Raw genomic sequence first — 17,115 nt, 5'->3', positions numbered from 1 at the left:
AGTGTCTGTCTGTGTCTAACTCGCCCGGTGAAAGTGGGAGTTAAAAAAACAAACCCGTGCAGAAGTGTTTACTTTGCGTCTCGGAGCAGGTTTTATGTGGAGCGCAGAGGAAACAGGAGAGGATCAGATGTGCATGTGCGAGTGGAAGTGACAGTGAGTTTTGGCGAATGGCGTGTGCTACAGCGCTGGCTCTGAAAGTGTCGTTACCGTCGTGAACTGAGCTGTCACTCCCAGACAAGCCTTTACAAGTCCATCTGTCACTAAAATGTTCTGCTGCAGAGTTAAGCACAAAAACCTCAAACGCTTTTTCAAAACAACACGAGGACGAGGCTGGTTTTACACCGCTGCCCAATTATGTCATTACACACGGGGTTTAACGGCGTCTTTTACTCCTTTGTGGGTTCGGTTTGGTTTTAAGTCGCACAATTTGGAAAAAAAGATGCTTATAAATAATAAATAACTAACGGAGTACAGTTTTCAGGAGGAACATTGTATCGACTGTGCTTAAAGTAAGAATCAAAGTGGACACAGAAATCACGCTCGTATTTTGCATCGTATGAACCGTCCATCCATGTTTCTCCTCTTACCCAGGGCCGGGGTCATGGGTCATCAGTCTAAGCATGGACTCCCAGACTTCCTTCACCCCAGACATGTCCTCCAGCTCCTCCAGTGGGACTCCAAGGCGTTCCCAGGCCAGAAGAGAGACACAGTCCCTCCAGCGTGTCCTGGGTCTTCCCCGGGGCCTCCTCCCGGTGGGACATGAACATTTCTCCAGGGAGGCGTCCAGGAGGCATCAGGAGCAGACGCCCGAGCCTCCTCAGCCACTCCTCTCCACGTGGAGGAGCAGCAGCTCTACTCAAAGCTGCTCCCAAGTCATTGAGCTCCTTCTTGTATCTCTAATCTTGTCCTTTTGGTCATTACCCAAAGTTCATGATCATAAGAGAAGGTAGGACCAGAGATCTAAACCAGGACTAAACCAGGACTAAACTAAGACTAAACCGGGGCTGAAACCGGGACTAAACCAGGGCTAAACCAGCTCTAAACCAGGACGAAATCAGGACTAAACTAAGACTAAACCAGGGCTAAACATGGACTAAACGTGGATTAAACCAGGACTAAACTAGGACTAAACTAGAACTAAAATAGGACTAAATTAGGACTAAACCAGGATTAAACTAGGACTAAATCTGGGCTGAAACCGGGACTAAACCAGGGCTAAACCAGGACTAAATCAGGACTAAACCAGGACTAAACTAAGACTAAATCTGGGCTGAAACCGGGACTAAACCAGGGCTAAACCAGGACTAAACCAGGACTAAACCAGGACTAAACCAGGGCTAAACATGGACTAAACATGGACTAAACCAGGACTAAACTAGGACTAAATCATGTCTAAACTAGGAATAAACCAGGACTAAACCAGGACTAAACCAGGACTAAACCAGGACTAAACCAGGACTAAACCAGGACTAAACCAGGACTAAACCAGGGCTAAACATGGACTAAACATGGACTAAACCAGGACTAAACTAGGACTAAATCATGTCTAAACTAGGAATAAACTAGGGCTAAACCAGGACTAAACCAGGACTAAACTAGAACTAAACCAGGACTAAACCAGGACTAAACTAGAACTAAACCAGGACTAAACCAGGACAAAAACAGGGGCCATAGATGAGGGTCGGAACATAAATTGACGGGTAAAGTCCAGAGCCTCCTGGTGGTCTGGAGGAGCACCTGTCGCCCCCAGACTGTAGAACGCTCTTCGTCCTCTGCTCGCCGTCTGCGGCTCAAGACATTTCGATTTAAAACGCTCGTGTTCGACTGTGTTTCTTTCATTCTTTGTGATCTTCTTTTTGTTTTGTTTCATGAAGCTCACTCACTAATGATGTTTCCTACTGATTACAACGTGATTCGTCATAAAAAAATCTATGCATTTCCTGTTTGTGACTTGGCCCTTGACGCCGGCGTAAAAACCTGCACCGTCACCTCCGCCTCCATCGTCGTTATCACCCAATAGAACGCAGCGATTTAATCTAAAACCCAGACGCTCTCAGCCTTTTATTTGCCGTGTAGAGTCTAATCGTATCATCACTTATAATTTCTATCTAACAAAAACAACAACTTCAAACAGATTTGCCTTCTGCGGCGGTGTGACGGGTACACGGTCACCGCCCTGCGCCGAAAACAAAATGGCTTCTTGCATCACATCAGCCAAACTATTGAGTAGAAAAAAGGTTTGTTTACGAGCGGAGGACGAGTCGGGCACAAACGCTCGAAACGCCTGGAATATGTCGCTCCTCTTTGGGCGAATCAAACCCGACAAATTATCTTTTTTTTTTGTGTCTGAAATTGGAAACGCTTCTTGTAGGTTCATTACACAAAACGAACACCGGGGGACGACGGCGAGAAATAAGTTTGAGTTCTCAGCAAGTCGAAGGGAACGGCGAAGCTCTGATCACGACGAGTCCAGTCCGGCCCGCGGCGCATTTGATGTGGAAGCCCCGTTAGAAGCCGGGTCGTCTGGATTAGCTCTAAAAGATCAAATTGGTGTCTTTGGACGTCATTGTAATGTGATCTAAGTGATAAGCCGCGGGCCGATCCTGCGGGAGGCGGCGGCGGCGGACGGGGGGGGAGAGCGAAGAGACCAAAAGTCCGGTGATGCAACCTCGGCCCTGCCACCGGTAACTCACATCACACAGAGGCATTAGCAGAGCGCCATCTCGGGCTGAACGCGGCATGATGCAACCGGCAGATAGAACCGCCGCGGCCCCCGTCTCGGAACAGCGCCGCGCAAAACGACTTTAAATACGAGGGACGGAGGACGGAGGATGGGGGAGGGGGAGATACGGAGGCGACTTTAAGGGTCAGAAGCAACGAGAAAGTGGCATTTTTGGGTTATGTGAGAATTGTGCAAAACAAACAAATATGGCCCCGGATTCTCGTCGAAAATAAAAACGTAATGGGGTTTAAGAGCGTCAGGATGTGTTTGTGTACGGTACAAAGATCTGACAAATGTGTGTGTGTGTGTGTGTGTGTGCGTGTGTGTGTGTGTCCAACTGTAAGGAAATGTAAAACAAACAACAACAACAAAAAAAAACCTGTATATGAATGTACAGGTGTCCGTACAGTCACTTTATAATAAAAAATATATATTACAAAATAAATTGATCAAGTCTCTTAATCAGACTTGTTCTTTTGTTCTCAGAGGTTTACAGAGTTTTTATTTTTATTTATTTTTTTAAACACACGTCCATAAGAGAACCTCAGATGTTCTTGGCCCATTTCTTTTTCTCTCTGACGTTTCTTGTTTCATGTTTAAACAGACGGATGTGACGGTGGATCTTCCAGACTTTGTTGTGTAGTTTCGTTGAGTTTGCGTCTCCCGTTTTGTCTCAGTAAACACAGAAACACACAGAAACACACTGAAACACACTGACACACACAGAAACACACAGAAACACACTGAAACACACTGAAACACACTGAAACACACTGAAACACACAGAAACACACTGTAACACACTGAAACACACTGAAACACACTGAAACACACTGAAACACACTGTAACACACTGACACACACTGAAACAGACTGTAACACACAGAAACACACTGAAACACACAGAAACAGACTGAAACACTGAAACAGACTGAAACACACTGACACACACAGAAACACACTGTAACACACTGACACACACTGACACACACTGAAACACACTGTGCTTCTCTTGAGGAGCCGTTTCTCAAAGGTTCACACAAATCGATGTTTCTTTAATGAACAGGACGTGTGAAGTACAAAAATGCAGCACGATTAAAAATGTAATAATAATAATCACAACAGAATAAATTTAATTTATATATTTGATCTATTGTCTTTGTGTTTACATTTTAAAACTGTAGAGAGACTTTATTTACACATTGAACAGATCGAACGTGAACTCGAAGCTCCAGTCTCAGTAAACGAACACGAATTAAAAATAAAGAATCACACTTTTTTTTACGATAAACTGTTGCATCTTGGGTGTTGTAGTTCTGATTTAAAGCTCTTAAATGACACAAAACTGACTCTTGTAGCTCTAACGCGGTTCCCTCCTCAAAAAACAGACCTGGAGTTGTGTTTTGTTTCATTCATTCACTCTTTATTATTATTAGTCTGTAACATCTGCAACGCTCAAAATGCTCTGTTCCACCTTGTGATGTCATCAAGTGGTAGTTTCCAAGTGAACTGCTCCTTTTACCTTTAGCTCAGTCGAGATAAGTGGCAACTCCAGATTCGCTGAAATGATCCAAATGTTCTAGAAATGAAGGTGTGTGGAGTTTAAAAACACAGTGGAGCACTTCCTGTATCACCACATGATGACATCACAAGGTGGAACTGAGTGTTTTTTTCTGTTTGAGAGAAAAACTCAGCCTAAATCTGCAGGTTTGTGCGTTAAACGTGTGAGAATGAAACAAAACACAACTCCAGGTCTGTTTGTGACGAGGAAAACAGCATCACACGGGCCGTTTAAGTGTAGTTTTGTGTTTGTAATCGTGTGTCTCCTGGTGGTTCTCCTGGTTCTCCTGGTGGTTCTCCTGATGGTTCTCCTGGTGGTTCTCCTGGTGGTTCTCCTGATGGTTCTCCTGGTGGTTCTCCTGGTGGTTCTCCTGATGGTTCTCCTGGTGGTTCTCCTGGTGGTTCTCCTTGTTCTCCTGGTGGTTCTCCTGGTGGTTCTCCTGGTGGTTCTCCTGGTTCTCCTGGTGGTTCTCCTTGTTCTCCTGGTGGTTCTCCTGGTGGTTCTCCTGGTGGTTCTCCTGGTGGTTCTCCTGTTGCTCCTGGTGTCTGTGACTGTGGACAGGTCAGCTCCTCTTTAGACCTTCACTCTGAGTGTGTGTCCTCGTTTTGTCCCCAGCTCTGTCTCTGAGGCTCAGGACCGTCCATCTTCCCTCGTCCTGATCATTAGACAGTGGACACGGCGCTTTAGGCCAGAGCCACGTGGGACATTTGTACTGGACGAAATATAGGTCCTCACCAGACCCCCCCCCCCCCCCCCCCCCAAAAAGACTCTTGTCCCGGGACAGTGGAGTGAAAGATTAGACTGACCATCAGGATTTATACAGAAAACAACTTTAACACGACTGCAGCATAAATACACAGATCTGCACCGGGACTAAACCAGGACTAAACCAGGACTAAACCAGGAATAAACCAGGACTAAACCAGGACTAAAACAGGACTAAACCAGGACTAAAACAGGACTAAACCAGGACTAAACCAGGACTAAACCAGGACTAAAACAGGACTAAACCAGGACTAAAACAGGACTAAACCAGGACTAAACCAGGACTAAACCAGGACTGAACCAGGACTAAAACAGGACTAAACCAGGAATAAACCAGGACTGAACCAGGACTAAACCAGGACTAAAACAGGACTAAACCAGGACTAAAACAGGACTAAACCAGGACTAAAACAGGACTAAACCAGGACTAAACCAGGACTAAACCAGGACTGAACCAGGACTAAAACAGGACTAAACCAGGAATAAACCAGGACTGAACCAGGACTAAACCAGGACTAAAACAGGACTAAAACAGGACTAAAACAGGACTAAACCAGGAATAAACCAGGACTGAACCAGGACTAAACCAGGACTAAAACAGGACTAAACCAGGACTAAAACAGGACCGAACCAGGACTAAACCAGGACTGAACCAGGACTAAACCAGGACTAAAACAGGACCGAACCAGGACTAAACCAGGACTGAACCAGGACTAAACCAGGACTAAACCAGGACTAAACAGGGTCTAAACCAGGACTAAACCAGGACTAAACCAGGACTGAACCAGGACTAAACCAGGACTGAACCAGAACTAAACCAGGACTAAAACAGGACTAAACCAGGACTAAACCAGGACTAAACCAGGACTAAACCAGGACTAAAACAGGACCGAACCAGGACTAAACCAGGACTGAACCAGGACTAAACCAGGACTAAACAGGGTCTAAACCAGGACTAAACCAGGACTAAACCAGGACTGAACCAGAACTAAACCAGGACTAAAACAGGACTAAACCAGGACTAAAACAGGACTCAATCAGGACTAAACCAGGACTAAAACAGGACTAAACCAGGACTAAAACAGGACTGAACCAGGACTAAACCAGGTCTAAACTAGGACTAAACCAGGACTAAAACAGGACTAAACCAGGACTAAAACAGGTCTAAAACAGGACTAAACCAGGTCTAAACTACACTAATAAATAAATCCCACTGATGTCGTTAGTAGGACTTTCTTGTGGTTAATTACACGACTCTGCTCTGGACTGTGTGTCAGACCAAAACAAAAACCCGGCGGATACAAAACATAAAACTAATTAAAAACACGACGCTTAAGATAAAAACATGACTCAAAGTGGCTGTACTTCTGTATCAAATAGACACGTCTGTTACTTTACGCCTCCATCCCTCATCGGAGCATATCTGAGCACATTAAAGTGACTTAAGTGTGAAGATAAACCGTGACGTACAGTTATTGTGAGGGCTGAAACGAGCTCTGAAACGGGCTCTCAAACGCCACGCTCCAGATCCTCGCGGGATTGTGCCGCTCGCGTCGGAGCTGAAAAATATCCAAAACAATCTTATCTTAAAACGTCTTTGTCTGTGGCCTCACAAAATGGATGCCATGTTCTATATTCATGAGGAACACAATGAGATCGAGGAGATGGAGATGTTTATTTTGATTACTCCACACGCAGCGTCCTGAACACATCCTCTGGACTCGAGTTTCGAATCATGTGACTCGCATTTTCAACATCTGAGCCTCTGGGAAGAACATTTACTTTATAATTTTACACTTAAGTTCAAGTTTTATTACATTTTAGGACATATGCCACTAAAAACAAACAGAATATATAAAGAAAAGTGACAGTATAGTTTCATATTCAGGTTCAGGATAAACAAGAAACAGCAACATAATGTTTTGTTTAGAGACGTGGAAATAAAAGTTTTGTTTCAGCAGCTGCTCGGCTTTAAATGATGTGACATATATCTATATTTATCCCCGAGAGAGAGAAAAAAAACACCTTAAATGATTAAAAATAAACAAGTGGAACAGATTATGGCATTTACTGGAGCCGTGTCCTGGTGTATAAGTATATAAGTATTTAAATATATAAATATATAAATATACAGTGTGTGTTTATATATTTAAACAGCAGCCACTGTGCAAAAGTCTGGAACAAGATTTAACAAGAATCAGAAAGGCGTAAAATGACCAAATAAACAAAACACTTTAACCAATGAAATCCACACAGAGCAAACACCACAGTCTATTCTCACAATATTTAAAGCTGCAATATGGAACTTTTCTGGCAAGGCAAGTTTATTTGTGCAGAACAGTTTGTACACAGAGTAATTCAAAGTGTTTTACAGAGTAAGAAAGACACGATACAACAAATTAAAATATAAATAATCAAAAAATGAACATTAAAAGAGCAGAGGCAGAATAAAACCCCATCAGGCACATTCAGAGAAACAGAACCGTTTACAGGTTTAGACCTGGTTCAGTCCTGGTTTTGTCCTTGTTTAGTCTCGGTTTAGTCCTTGTTTACCCCTGGTTTAGTCCTGTTTTAATCCTGGTTCAGTCCTGGTTTTGTCGTAACGGTGCAGGTGCAGGTGCGGACCAAGGAGCGCAGACTCAGGGCAAGTTGACAGTGTTTATTTACAGAATAGTGAATATTAGTCTTTATCAGTTCATTCAAACACACACGAGGAACCAGGGAGCGGGAGGCAGGCCAGGCAGGCAGAGAGAAGTTTGGGGACGGGAAAGCCAGGACCGGAGTGAAGACGGGAGCGAGACGAGACCGGGACAGGCAGGGCCGGCGTAGTCCAGAGAGCGGGACCCAAGGCAGGAGGCAAGCAGCAAGCCGGAGACCAAGACAGGACAGGTGGTAAGGCAGAGGGATGACTGTACCGGAGCCGGAGCGCAGAGGCAGGAGCAGGAATGAGCGAGGACAGGGATCTGGAAGGTGACAAAAATCCAGTAAGAGCATGCAGACGAGCAACAAAGATACAAAACTGAGCTGGAGCATTAATGTTTACACACAGACGGTCTGGCTCCGAGTGTCATCTGCCGAGCCCTCATATGCTCAGCAGCAGGTGATGGTGATGCGCTCCAGGTGCGTGCGGGAGGAGTCAGGAACTCCGCCCAGCTCCAGGCAGACAGGTAGGGGAGGGGAGAGAGCACAGGACGACAGGAACAAACAGGCATCATGACTGGTTTAGTCCTGGTTTACCCCTGTTTTAGTCCTGTTTTAGTCCTGTTTTAGACCTGGTTTAGTCCTGTTTTAGTCCTGTTTTAGTCCTGTTTAAGACCTGGTTTAGTCCTGTTTTAGTCCTGTTTTAGTCCTGTTTTAGACCTGGTTTAGTCCTGTTTTAGACCTGGTTTAGTCCTGTTTTAGTCCTGGTTTAGTCCTGGTTTAGTCCTGGTTTAGACCTGGTTTAGTCCTGATTTAGTCCTGTTTTAGACCTGGTCTAGTCCTGTTTTAGTCCTGGTGCTGTCGATGATTCCAGACGCAGCATTAACGTCTCCATGGAGACGGGCTGAGGCATGCACTGCGGCGCCGGGTCAGAGGTCAGAGACGTTTGAGGTTAACCCTGTTTCACTGGAGCTTTTTCTACAGGACCAGGTCTCCATGGAAACACGCCCTGAACTCATAACCTGCTCCAAACCGGGTTAAGTTTCCCCGATGAGATAAAACGACGACTCTCTGACCAGAAGAGGAAAAAAACATCTGAAGGGACGAACGTGTAAGACTGAGGCGTGTGCTTTTATGAACCAGCAGATTTATAAAGAGGAAACACATTTAAACACCTCGTACTTTTAGTCTGAAGTAGTGGATGAAGTAGTGGATGAAGTAGTGGATGAAGTAGTGGATGAAGTAGTGGATGAAGTAGTGGATGAAGTACTTACTTTTGTTATTTAAGTAAAAGTACAGATATTAGACCAAAAAAAACTTAAGTAAAAGTAAAAGTATCACATGAAAAGCATGTACTGAAGTATTAAAGTGCTGTTTTAAAATATATTTGAAGAGTAAACAGTAAAAGTATTTCACACAGATCTAATAAAACTTCAAATGTGGTGATTTTGATAAATATTTGAGCAAAAACAATGGACCTTTTTTTTTCCTCCCTGTTTTTATTTGTTTATTTTGTTTGATCAAATTATGAACGTGTTAAAAATAAATCCTCAGACTTTTCAGCAGGACTCAAACTATAAGAACAAATACTTTTACTTTTCAGTCCTGTTCAAAAATGTAGTGGAGTAGAAAGTACAAATACTGCTCTCAAATGTACTCAAGTAAAAGTAAAAAAAAGTATAAAGTATTTTTACTCCGTGTTCCGTTCCAGCCCTGGACATAAGTGCCATTTGTTCAGTACATGGAGCTGTTTGTCATTCATAGCGTTGGTCACTCTGGACACACTGGTCACTTTGGTCACACTGGTCACTGGTCACACTGGTCACACTGGTCACTTTGGTCACACTGGTCACTCTGGTCACACTGGTCACTTTGGTCACACTGGTCACTGGTCACACTGGTCACACTGGTCACTTTGGTCACACTGGTCACTCTGGTCACACTGGTCTCTGGTCACACTGGTCACTCTGGTCACACTGGTCACTCTGGTCTCTGGTCACACTGGTCACTCTGGTCACTCTGGTCACTGGTCACACTGGTCACTCTGGTCACTCTGGTCTCTGGTCACACTGGTCACTCTGGTCACACTGGTCACTCTGGTCTCTGGTCACACTGGTCACTCTGGTCACTCTGGTCACACTGGTCACACTGGTCACTCTGGTCACACTGGTCACACTGGTCACTCTGGTCACTCTGGTCACACTGGTCACTCTGGTCACTCTGGTCACTCTGGTCACTCTGGTCACACTGGTCACTCTCCTCGTTCCGCTCAGACTCAGTTCTCTGTGGTGTTCTGCGTGGGTGTGATTGGCTCATAAACACTGACTCTGTGACCGGAGCGTTTTCTTTTGGCAGAGCTCGTGTTTTGCTTTTTAATTCCTCACATATTTATGAGATTATGATTGACACTTTCTTATGAGTTTTTCCTTCTAATGGTCGTTTGGCGTGACCCCGAGTTCTGCTCTGAACACGCTTCAGAAAACACAGGCTCTGCAGAGTCGCTCATCAGGTTTAGTCTGAACGGGTAAGAGGAACTTTGTAATGTGGGCCCCTGGTGTGGGCCCCTGGTGTGGACCCACCAGAGAAGTTACATAATAAACCTTTAAGATAGTTCTGGGGTAAATGCTTCCCCCAGGAAACTTTTCAGTGGCCAGTCTGTGTCTAAAGAAACAAAACACAGTTTAGGTCTGAACAAATCAGTGTGTGTGTGTGTGGGGGGGGGGGGGGGGGGAGTGTGTGCATGTGTGTGGGGGTGTGTGTGTGTGTGTGGGGGGGGGGGGGGGGGGGGAGTGTGTGCATGTGTGTGGGGGTGTGTGGGTGTGTGTGTGTGTGGGGGGGGGGGGGTTGGTTAAAAGTTCTGCTTCAGCATCACTTTAAGGAGAGGGTGAGACTGGAGGGAAAGAGAGAGGGAGATGTGCCTCAGTTTCACTTTAGGGAGCGGGTGAGACTGGGAGGAAAGAGGGAAATGTGCTGCAGACTGGAGGAGAATGGGTAATAACTCGCTTGCAGCAGTCACAGACACACACACTCTCTCTCCCGCCGCACACACACTGTGTCTCTCCTGCCGCACACACACTGTGTCTCTCCCGCACACACACACTGTGTCTCTCCCGCACACACACACCTCCATGTCTCTCCCAGCGGGTGACGCTGTGTAATTTGGCACATCCATTTCCTGGACGGGGTTCTTCTTTGCTGCTGTCGAGGCTCTTTACAAACCCCACGAGAGACGCAGCCAAAACCTGAATTATGTCACCTTCAAACAACTGCAAACAAGTCTCAATTTCACACTGTTCATGCCTCTGTCCTGCTGCTGTTCTGCTTGTTCTGCTCGTTCAGCTGCTTGTTCTCGTTCTGCTCTTTCTCATTCTGCTGCTCATTCTGCTTGTTCTGCTACTTGTTCTTGTTCTGCTCGTTCAGCTGTTTGTTCTGCTCGTTCTCGTTCTGCTCGTTTACGTCCCGCTGCTCGTTCATGTTCTGCTGCTCGTTCTCCTCGTGCTCGGTCTCGTTTGGGTCGTTCTCGTTCTGTGTGTTCATGTTTTGCTCCTTGTTCTTGTTCTGCTCATTTTTGTTCTGATGCTCATTCTGTTTTGCTGCTTGTTCTGGTTCTTCTTGTTCTCATTCTGCTGCATGTTCTGCTCATTCTCGTTCTCGTTCTGGTTCTTGTTTGTTCTTGTTCTGCTCATTCTCTCTGTTCAGTTCACATGATCATATCTAAAATGTTCTTTAAACATCATCTTGGACTTTTTGACCTTATTTGCTCTGAGTTTTTTCCTGTTAATATTTAATGGACTTTGACACTTTTTAACCTGCTCTGTGTGGACTTTTCTGGAAAAGCAGCTGGGGAGTTTTTTCAAATCAATAATCACTAAATAATAAATTATAAGTTTTGAAATTTTTGGAAAACAATTGAAGAGAAGCGGCTCGTGCGGTGGGACAGTGAGTTTTAACGTCTTTTAAACGGCTCGTTGAAAAGGACGTTAAATGTTACGATCTGGACCGACACTGACGGAGCGTTTCACCGCACACACCCGCCCTCGGCCTCCAGACTCACGTGTTTAATGCTCAGTGTGGAAACTCTACACGAGAAACACTTTAAACCCACTAAACCACATAGTTGCTCTTTTACTGACCCCTAGTGGCTGGATTTGGTAGTGTCAAAAATGAACTGAGGCACTGACCGTTTTGTGACCAATAAAACAAGACAAATCCACATTTAAATGAGGGAATGTGAGACTTTGCTTTGCCTGCGATGTCCCGCACTGTGGCATTAAACGTATCGATCGCCATGGAGACGAGCTGCCAGGTCAAAGGTCAAGATTTTCAATGTATTTTTATGTATTTGTTTATTTATTTATTAGAATGTAATTGAATAAATGCAAGATAGAAGTTTATTGTCACACTGTGGAACATTCCTAACACAGACAGACACAGACAGTGACAGGCCTCCAGCTAGAAACGTTACATGGCAAATATTTATAGGTTGGATAAATGTAGAAGCGTCCACAGTCTGCAGAAACTAAACACAGGAGCAAAAATAAGAGACTATTTTTACTTCACTTTGTGCGCTGCTGCTGGACGCCCCCTCCTGTCCTTTCCTGTCTTCTCCTGTCTCCTCCCGTCCCCTCCTGTCCCCTTCTCTCCTCTTATCCCCTCCCTCTTCCTCGTCCTCTCCTGCCTCCTCCTGTCCCCTTGTCCCCTCCCATTGGCTCCTCTTCTCTCCTCGCTTCTTCTGTTCCTTCCCGATCCCTCCTGTCCCCTTCTTTCCTCTTGTCCCCTCTCCCCCTTCGTCAACTCCTGTCCTCTTCTGTACCCTCCCGTCCTCTTCTACCCCCTTGTCCCCTACCATCGGGTCCTGTCCTGTCCCCTCTTGTCTCCTCCCATCCCCTCTTGTCCCATCCAACCCCCTGCTGTCTCCTCTCGTCCCCTCCCACCCCCTCTTGTTACCTCTCATCCCCTCCTGCCCCCTCTCATCCCCTCCCGTCCCCTCCCGTCCCCTCCCGTCCCCTCCCGTCCCCTCCCGTCCTGAGGTGTTGCAGTATTAATGCCTCTGAAACATCTTCACAGTCGGCGTCTTTAAATAAACACAGAGACATGATTAAATATTTCTGTATGTATGAGACGTCTCCAGGTAAAAGGGGAAAACTCCGCTGTCCCTCGTCCCCCTTCGTCCCCCTTCGTCTTCGTCTTTTCTTCCTGGCGGCGGCTCAGATGAAAATGGCGTCTGATTAGGAGGTGAGACCTAAATAGGACGGCTCCGGCTCCGTAATGACTCATGTGGACGAGTCTTTGAGCGTTTGCCTCGAATAACCTCTGAGCGTTTGAGGAGCTGACCAGCCCCGAGATTCAATCACAAAACACCAGGGAAGGTGTGAGACAAGAGGACGAGAATAAATCAGGACAGACAGGTGATGGGCGCGAGACAGAGACACAGAGAAAGTGAGACAGAGACGCAGACACAGAGACACAGACGCAGAGACACAGAGACAGAGACGCAGAGACAGAGACACAGACACAGAGACACAGAGACAGAGACGCAGAGACAGAGACACAGAGATACAGAGACAGAGACACAGAGACTCAGAGACACAGAGACACAGACAGGTGACGGGCGCGAGACAGAGACAGAGAGAAAGTGAGACAGAGACGCAGACACAGAGACAGAGACGCAGAGACACAGAGACACAGAGACAGAGAGACACAGACAGGTGATGCGCGAGACAAAGACACAGACACAGAGACACAGAGACAGAGAGAAAGTGAGACAGAGACAGATACACAGAGACACAGAGACAGAGACTCAGAGACACAGAGACACAGACAGGTGACGGGCAGGAGACAGAGACAGAGAGACAGTGAGACAGAGACAGACACAGAGACACAGAGACAGAGAGACAGAGAGACAGAGAGACAGTGAGACAGAGACAGACACAGAGACTCAGAGACACAGAGACAGAGACGCAGAGACAGAGAGACTCAGAGACAGATACACAGAGACACAGAGACACAGACAGGTGACGGGCACGAGACAGAGACACAGAGACAGAGAGACAGAGACACAGAGACTCAGAGACACAGAGACAGAGACGCAGAGACAGAGAGACTCAGAGACACAGAGACAGAGACGCAGAGACACAGAGACTCAGAGACACAGAGACAGAGACGCAGAGACAGAGAGACTCAGAGACACAGAGACAGAGACGCAGAGACACAGAGACTCAGAGACACAGAGACAGAGACGCAGAGACAGAGAGACTCAGAGACACAGAGACAGAGACGCAGAGACACAGAGACTCAGAGACACAGAGACAGAGACGCAGAGACACAGAGACGCAGAGGTACAGAGACAGAGAGACAGAGACGTAGAGACACAGACACAGACAGAGAGACACAAAGACGGAGACACAGAGATAGAGACACAGAGACACAGAGACAGAGACACAGAGACAGAGACAGGTGACGGGCACGAGACAGAGACACAGAGACAGAGACAGAGAGACACAGAGACAGAGACATAGAGACACAGAGACAGGTGATGGAGGGAGCGTCTCCAGCAGAAAAAGGACATTTCCAGAGCTCCGTCCAGTCACATCTGAAAAACACAATTTAAAGATGTTTGCAAAAGCCACACTATGGAACTTTTACAGAGGAGCCACCTGCACGTCTCCATGTTACTGCATCGCCTATATCCCACAGTACGGCTTTAACCTGGACCACACAGCTTCATACGGCTCCACGCGGCTCCTCATGGCTCCACGCGGCTCCACGTGGCTCTGTACCATCTGTGAGCTGATTTCTGATCTTATCGTGAGAAACATGAGGACATACTCACATGACTGAACCTCTCTCTGACGTAGAGGCAGGTCCAGCGTCGTATCGTGGTCAGAGTCTGGGGCGTCGGGCGGGAAACAAGAGGCGTGTCCTACACAAACATGAGGTGAAGAACAAACTGAGGGTGTGGCACGAGACCGGACCAGAGCCAAACCAAGTCCAGTGCCCGATCTCAGTCCAGAGTCCAGTCCAAGAACAGAACCAAACTGAAGAACGTGGATCAGGCTGAAGCACAAAAAGCCTCGTTTCATTTGTGACTGTGTTTGGAGGAGAAATGCAGATGTTTTCAGGGGCAGGTCAGATGTTCGGAGCCGTGAATGTCGTCACTTCTGTCCACAGGCCTGAGGTTTGTGAGACCAGAGTCTACAACAACACAATGAGACCAAGTACAACACGTCGGCTTGTACAGTTAATTCTAACAAAATGAAATAACACAGAACATTAATAAGTACAGAGGAACTTCAAACGTTGGTCCTTCTCTGGTCCATAACACAGCGAGGCCCAGAGCAGCAGAGACACGAGCGCGGGACGGATTTAGTCTCCGTCCCAGATAAAAACATGTGTGTGAACTATTGGTGTATCATTTAAAACTAAATGAAATACCTGGATGTTCGTACGTCACCCGGATGCCCTCCCGCAGGTTTAAAAGAGCCACCGCCGGGACGATTCTTGAGGATTGTCAGTTTGTCACAGAATCACTGAGTCCACTTTTGTCCAGCAGGGGGCGTAATAGGATGAGAACGCGTCAGGACAAAGCCGCGTCCTGCTGCTTTGCATGAATTACAGTAAAGTGTGGAGTCGTGCGGCAGATCGCCCCGAGCTGCTCGACTGTTTCAACGAGAGACGAAAATAAAGAAGAGAAAAGGCCAGAAGCAGCGAGGGAAGCAGGATGCCCTACCGAGACAAACGACTGCACCAACACTCCAACAAAACAAATACAACCATAAAAATGGAGGAATAACTTGGATTCAGAGACAAAAGTTTAGTGAAACTTTATATTCTTCATTTTACAGTTTTAATTTGGCACATGGCACAATCAGCATGTATGCATCTGGTATACATAAATAAATATTAAATATTTTATACATAAATATACATATAGAGCTTGTACAAAGACTGAATGGACTGGAGATGTTTCAGAAAACAACTACAACACAGAAATGACGTGTGTGAAGAAATACTGTGTATAAATGAAATCTCTATAGAAGCCCTATACATATATGTATGTATGCCCATATTTATATATATGTATATATATTCAAAAAGAAATACAGTGTGCACTGAAGAGTCAGCGCTCGTACAAAGTCAATGGAATCGTCTGTTAGTTCAATTGAATCTTTAGCTATTTTTTCTTACATTTAAAATAATAGATTTATTTCATTATCTTTAAGCAAAATTAGACATATAGAACTTTGAAAAGAACAAAAGTGCTATTTTTAACACTGACACCCAGAGACGCAGCAGAAACACACGTGATCGTGACCCACAACATGAGAAAGTCCCGCCCCCAACAACCTCGATGTACAACCGCAACACAAACGAACGCAAACGCAACGCAACCGCAACGCAAACACAAACGAATGCAAACGCAAATAAACGCAAACGCAAATGTGATGAACCAGAACGCAAACGTGATGCAAAGGCGACGAAACACGACGCAAACGCAAGAAACTGCAACGCAAACACGTTGGGAACGTGACGAACTGGAAATGAACCGTGATGAACCGGAAACATAACGAATCTGAACAGAAATGTGATGAAATAAAGAGAAAATGTAACACATGCACGTACACACTCATATATGCACACACACACACACACACACACCCCTTCTCTCTCTCTCTCTCTCACACACACACACACACACTCATGCACGCACACACACACTTTCTCTCTCTCGTTGCACACACTCACACACACTTTCTCTCTCCCTCTCTCTCGTTGCACACACACACTTTCTCTCTCGTTGCACACGCACACTCTTTCTCTCTCCCTCTCTTTTCTCTGTTGTGTTTCTCCGGTTTCTTGCCGGTTTCCTCTGAGCACACACTCGTGCGCTCGGAGCCGCTCGTGTCGCTCTCAGTGGAGATAAGATCGGATCGTTTAACAGAGGAATAGGCAAAACAAAGATGCACTTTCTTCTTAACAAAAGCGTCACAGTTACACACTATTGTCTGCCTCTGGTCTCCGTGGCAACCGCAGTTCACACAAACCGTTTGAGTGTAAAAATAAAGGCTGCTGCGTGATCCACAACAGAATAAAAGTGACCCAAATGCAAACGTCCGCCGTCGTCCTCTTCCTCGAGTCTGAGTCTGATCAGTGAAACTCTCTCCAGTGGAAACGTCTCAGGAATTAGAAAGAAAGACCAAAAAAAACACGCTTTGTAAGGCATCGAAACATAAACAAAACCAAAGCAATTAAAAACACTTTGCAAATGTTGACATTGAGGCCATAGTTCTGGAGTCTCCCACTGGAGCAGAAGGAAGGGCTGGGAAATAAAAAGCACTTCTCTTTTTTATTTGTTATGAACACAGATTCATAACAAACTATTTATTTGCTCAGTCTGCTTAAAAAGGCTTTTTTAAAATGATTATTT

The sequence above is a fragment of the Periophthalmus magnuspinnatus genome, chromosome 10 (genome assembly GCF_009829125.3).
Source record: "Periophthalmus magnuspinnatus isolate fPerMag1 chromosome 10, fPerMag1.2.pri, whole genome shotgun sequence".
Classification (NCBI taxonomy): domain Eukaryota; kingdom Metazoa; phylum Chordata; class Actinopteri; order Gobiiformes; family Gobiidae; genus Periophthalmus; species Periophthalmus magnuspinnatus.
Note: the sequence above shows the minus strand (reverse complement) of the source record.